This window comes from Odocoileus virginianus, chromosome 28 (assembly GCF_023699985.2).
Source record: "Odocoileus virginianus isolate 20LAN1187 ecotype Illinois chromosome 28, Ovbor_1.2, whole genome shotgun sequence".
Taxonomy (NCBI): Eukaryota; Metazoa; Chordata; class Mammalia; order Artiodactyla; family Cervidae; genus Odocoileus; species Odocoileus virginianus.
The window spans coordinates 34,345,557-34,351,556 of NC_069701.1; the positions used below are offsets into that span (position 1 = coordinate 34,345,557).

The window sequence follows — 6,000 nt, forward strand, 5'->3', positions numbered from 1 at the left end:
GCTTCCTTGGAGGCTCAGTTGGTAAAGAGTCCGCCCACAATGCAGAAGACCTGGGTCAGGAAGATCCCCTGGAGAAGAAAATGGCAACCCACTCCAGTATTCTTATCTGGAGAATTCCATGGCTGAGCCTGGTGAACTACAGTCCGTGGGGTCACAAAGAGTCGGACACCACTGTGACTAATTTTGTTTCTCACTTTCATGGTGAAAACATGAAGAACATTTCCCATTAAATTTATATGGTTAGTCCAAATCACTCTTTTGAGCTTCTAACTCACATATCTAATGCTTTGTGGCCACTTCCATTGGGATGTCTTACCATCATATCCAGATTAGTATGTCTAAAGCTGAACTTGCCATCATCCTGTTCAACTCCCAAACCTCCCCTTCTGTGGTCTTCCTTATTATTATAAGTGCTCTGTTGACTCAGTGGGAAGACCTAGAGACCAGGGAGTTATTTCTGCAACTTCACTCATCACGAGCCGCCATGGTTGATTCATTACCCAGTCCTGCCAGTTATACCTCCCAAAATATCATCAATGTACTCCTTTTCCTCGTTCTCCAAGGCATGTGTGCTTGCTAAGTCGCTTCAATTGTCTCTGACTCAGTGCGACCCTATGGACTGCAGTCTTCTAGGCTTCTCTGTCTTTGGGATTCTCCAGGCAAGAATACTGGAGTGGGTTGCCAATTCCTCATCCAGGGATCTTCCCAAACCAGGGATCAAACCAGCGACTCTGTCGCCTGCACTGGCAAGTAGGCTCTTTACCACTAGCACCACCTGAGAAGCCCAGGCAAGAATACTGGAGTGGTTTGCTGTGCCCTCCTCAAGGGGATCTTCCTGACTCAGACATCGAACCTGTGTCTCTTACGTCTACCTGCATTGGCATGTGGATTCTTTACCTCTGGTGTCACCTAGGAAGCCCCATTCTCCAGTGTCTCCACTCTATCCAAACTATTGTCACTTACACAGATTCCTGTGTTAGTCTCCTCACTAGCCTTCCTGCCTTTATCCACATTTGCCTCCCTCCTATCCAATCACAGAACAGCTAGAATGGTCTTTGAGAATTTAAGAACATGTCAGTTTCCTAGTGTCAGTTTCCCAAAGCACTGGAAGTAAAATTCACATTCCTGTGACACCAGCCCACCTCTCCAGTCTCATCTGCTGGCTGTCTTCCCCTCACCAAGGACACTCCAGCCACAATTGCCTGCCTGTTCCTGAAACATGCTAAGCTCATTCTTGAATTAGAGCTTTTGCATATGGCTGTTCCTTCTGCTTGAAACGTGATCCACTGCTCCTTCCATGATTCACTCCTTCTCAACCATCTGTTCCTAACTTAAAGTTCATTTCTTTAAATAATCTTTCCATGACTACCACTTTTTCTAAGGAAGATTCTCCCTACTGCTGCTTACTCATGATTTTAACAACCTCTTTATTTTCTTCTCACAGGAATTGTAATTATTCTTTCTTTGCTAATTTTCTGTCTCCCTGACCAGATTATAAGCTTCATAAGGATGAGGTATTATCTTGTTCACTGTTGTATCCCTAATGAGTACTTAGTACAATTAATTGGATGAATGAATAAAATCAGTGAGGAAAAAAGTTAACACAAATGAGTGATACCAACAGGAAGTCATAAGAAAAAATGTACACACAATCAATAAACACAAGAGGTTGCTCAGATTCTGTCCCATAATTTAAAAGGCAGGAGACAGCACTTTTCATATGTCAGATTGCCAGAATTTAGAGGTTTGGCCATATCTCTTAGACTTGGCTAGAGTTTGGAAAAACGGGTTGTGGGATGGTAAATTAGTACAGTGATTTTAGAAAGCATTTGGCAATATCCACCAAATTATAAAAGGAATATATTCATTGACCCAAGAATTCCAGATGTAGACTTGCATGAGAATGCAAATAAATAACTTCCAAAGTGTTTATTGTAACATTTTTTTTTGTTATAGGAAGAATATGGAATAATAACAGCTAATATTTTTAAGTACTCACTGTGTTCCAGCACAGTTCTCATATATTGCACAGAGCAACTCTACGAAGTGGTTGTTATTATTATATTCCATTTTGCAAATAGGGTAATTAGCAGGTAACGTCCCCAAGGACCCACAGCCAGTAAGTGACAGAGCTGGGAATTTAACCCAGAGCTGTACACTTAATCATTTTTTTTTCCTTTTTTTAAATTTTTTTTTTTAATTTGTTTATATTAGTTGGAGGCTAATTACTTTACAATATTGTAGTGGTTTTTGTCATACACTGACATGAATCAGCCATGGATTTACATGTGTTCCCCATCCTGAACCCCCCTCCCACCTCCCTCCCCATCCCATCCCTCTGGGTCATCCTAGTGCAACAGCCCTGAGCACTTGTCTCATGCATCAAACCTGTTTCACAATTGATAATATACACGTTTCAACGCTATTGTCTCAGATTATCCCCTCCTCGCCTTCTCCCACAGAGTCCAAAAGTCTGTTCTATACATCTGTGTGTCTTTTTCTGTCTTGCATATAGAGTTATCATTACCATCTTTCTAAATTCCATATATATGTGTTAGTATACTGTATTGGTGTTTTTCTTTCTGGTTTACTTCACTCTGTATAATGGGCTCCAGTTTCATCCACCTCATTAGAACTGATTCAAATGTATTCTTTTTAATGGCTGAGTAATATTCCATGGTGTATATGTACCGCAGCTTTCTTATCCATTTGTCTGCTGATGGGCATCTAGGTTGCTTCCATGTCCTGGCTATTATAAACAGTGCTGTGATGAACACTGGGGTACATGTGTCTCTTTCAGATCTGGTTTCCTCGGTGTGTACGCCCAGGAGTGGGATTGCTGGGTCATATGGCAGTTCTATTTCCAGTTTTTTAAGGAATCTCCACACTGTTCTCCATAGTGGCTGTACTAGTTTGCATTCCTACCAACAGTGTAAGAGGGTTCCCTTTTCTCCACACCCTCTCCAGCATTTATTGCTTGTAGACTTTTGGATAACAGCCATTCTGACTGGCGTGAAATGGTACCTCATTGTGGTTTTGATTTGCATTTCTCTAATAATGAGTGATGTTGAGCATCTTTTCATGTGTTTGTTAGTCATCTGTATGTCTTCTTTGGAGAAATGTCTGTTTAGATCTTTGGCCTATTTTTTGATTGGGTCATTTATTTTTCTGGATTTGAGCTGGAGGAGTTGCTTGTATATTTTTGAGATTAATTCTTTGTTGCTTCATTTGCTATTATTTTCTCCCATTCTGAAGGCTGTCTTTTCACCTTGCTTATAGTTTCCTTTGTTGTGTACACTTAACCATTACAGAAAGTCCCATACATATGAACGAGTTCCATTCCGAGAGCACATTCTTAAGTCCAATTTGGTCACAAGTCCAACAAAGTTAGCCTAGATAGTCAACAAATACAATCAACTCTATAGTACTGTACTATAATAGGTTTATAATACTTTTCACACAAATAATAAATAAAAAGCACACACACAAAAAAACATTTTTAATCTTAACAGTACAGTACCTTGAAAAGCACAGTAGTACAGTTCAACAGCTGGAATATAGGGGCTGGCATCATCTGAGCAAGCAAGAAGAGTTGCTGACTGGAAGGGGTAGAGGAGGTGAGAGATGGTAGAGCTGAAGGATCATCAGCAACAGGAGATGAAGGGCAAGCCGCACAACTTGCATAGGATGCATGCGCATGACAGTGGATGCCCAACACATGAACTGACTTACGTGATTGGACATGTAAACACACGTTTGCATCTTTGAAAGCTTCCAACTTGAAGTTTTGTATGTAGAGGACTTACTGAATTCTACACTATTATTTGTGTGCTAGTCACTTAATCGTGTCTGACTCTTTTCGACCCATGGACTCTAGCCCACCAGACTCCTCTGTCCATGGGATTCTCCAGACAAGAATACTGGAGTGGGTTGCCATTTCCTTCTCCAGGGGAACTTCTAGACCCAAGGATCAAACCCAGATTTCCTGCATTCAGTTCAGTTCAGTTCAGTTGCTGGGTCATGTCCAATTCGTTGCTATCCCATGGATTGCAGCATGCCAGGCTTCCCTGTCCATCACCAACTCATGGAGCTTGCTCAAACTCATGTCCATTGAGTTGGTAATGCCATCCAACCATCTCCATCTCATCCTCTGTCACCCCCTTCTCCTCCTGCCCTCAATCTTTCCTAGTATCAGGGTCTTTTCCAATGAGTCAGTTCTTTGCATCAGGTGGCCAAAGTATTGGAGATTCAGCTTCAGCAGCAGTCCTTTCAATGAATATTTGGACTGATTTCCTTTAGGATTGACTGGTTTGATCTGCTTACTGTCCAAGGGACTCTTCAGAGTTTTCTCCGCCACCACAGTTCAAAAGCATCAATTCTTCAGCGCTCAGCTTTCTTTATAGTCCAACTCTCACATCCATACATGACTATTGGAAAAACCATAGTTTTGACTAGACAGATATTTGTTGGCAAAGTAATGTCTGCTTTTCTGTCTAGGTTGGTCATAGCTTTTCTTCCAAGGAGCAAGCGTCTTTTAATTTCATGGCTGCAGTTACCACCTACAGTGATTTTGGAGCCCCCCCCCCCCCAAAATAAAGTCTCTCACTGTTTTTATTGTTTTCCCATCTATTTGCCATGAAGTGATGGAACCATGAAGTGATGGTTTTTCCAGTAGTCATGTACAGAATTGGACTATAAAGAAAGCTGAGTGCCAAATAATTGATGCTTTTGAACTGTGGTGTTGGAGAAGACTCTTGAGAGTCCCTTGGACTGCAAGGAGATCCAACCAGTCCATCCTAAAGGAAATCAACCCTAAATATTCATTGGAAGGACTGATGCTGACATTGAATCTCCAATATTTTGGCCACCTGATGCAAAGAGCCAACTCATTGGAAAAGCCCCTAACGCTGGGAAAGACTGAAGGTAAAAGGAGAAGGCAGCAGCAGAGGATGAAATGGTTAGATAGCCTCACTGACTCAATGACATGAACTTGAGCCAATTCCAAGAAACAGTGAAGGACAGAGGAGTCTGGTGTGCTTCAGTCCACGGAGTCACAAAGAGTCGGCCATGACTCAGCAACTGAACAGCAGCAGCATGTACCATGATGATTTGAAATTTCTGTATATTGGAAAATGATCACCACAAGAAGTCTAATTAACAGCTGAATCATTCTAGATTGCAAAACTCTAACCATTGACATCATTACATTTAATTACCCTCAGGCTGCATAGTTAAACCTGATGCTTTGACTTGCTTGTATTTGTATTGGCTTCCTTGGAGGCTCAGTTGGTGAAGAGTTCACCCACAATGCGGGAGACCTGGATTCAATTTCTGGGTCAGGAAGATCCCCTGGAGAAGAAAATGGCAACCCACTCCACTATTCTTGTCTGGAACATTCCATGGCCGAGCCTGGTGTGCTGCAGTCCATGGGGTCACAAAAAGTCGAACACAATTGAATGACTGAACTGAACTGATGGAACCAGATGCTATGATCTTAGTTTTTTCAATGTTGAGTTTTAAGCCAAATTTTTCACTCTTCTCTTTCACTTTCATGAAAGGGCTCTTTAGTTCTTCTTCACTTTCTGTCATCACTGTGGTGTCATCTGTGTATCTGAGGTTATTGATATTTCTCCTGGCAATCTTAATTCCAGCGCTGGCTTCGGCAGCACATATACTAAAATTGGAATGATACCCAGAAGATTAGCATGGCCCCTGTGCAAGGATGACACACAAATTCGTGAAGCATTCCATATTTTTACGATAACCCTATATGCAAGACAGAAAAAGAGACACAGATGTATAGAACAGAATTTTGGACTCTGTGGGAGAAGGCGAGGGTGGGATGATCTGAGAGAAGAGCATTGAAACATGTATATTATCAATTGTGAAACAGGCCGCCAGTCCAGGTTTGATGAATGAGACAAGTGCTCAGGGCTGGTGCACTGGGATGACCCAGAGGGATGGGATGGGGAGGGAGGTGGGAGGGGGGTTCAGGATGGG

The 6,000-nt window shown here is 42.0% G+C and overlaps 1 non-coding gene across 1 annotated transcript; it reads left to right on the top strand.

Annotated features, from left to right (window-relative positions):
• The first annotated feature begins 5,650 nt into the window (after positions 1-5,650).
• LOC139031954 (U6 spliceosomal RNA) lies at positions 5,651-5,757 on the top strand. The gene has a single exon (XR_011484503.1). It is a non-coding gene; the product is annotated as a U6 spliceosomal RNA (small nuclear RNA).
• Positions 5,758-6,000: the final 243 nt, after the last annotated feature.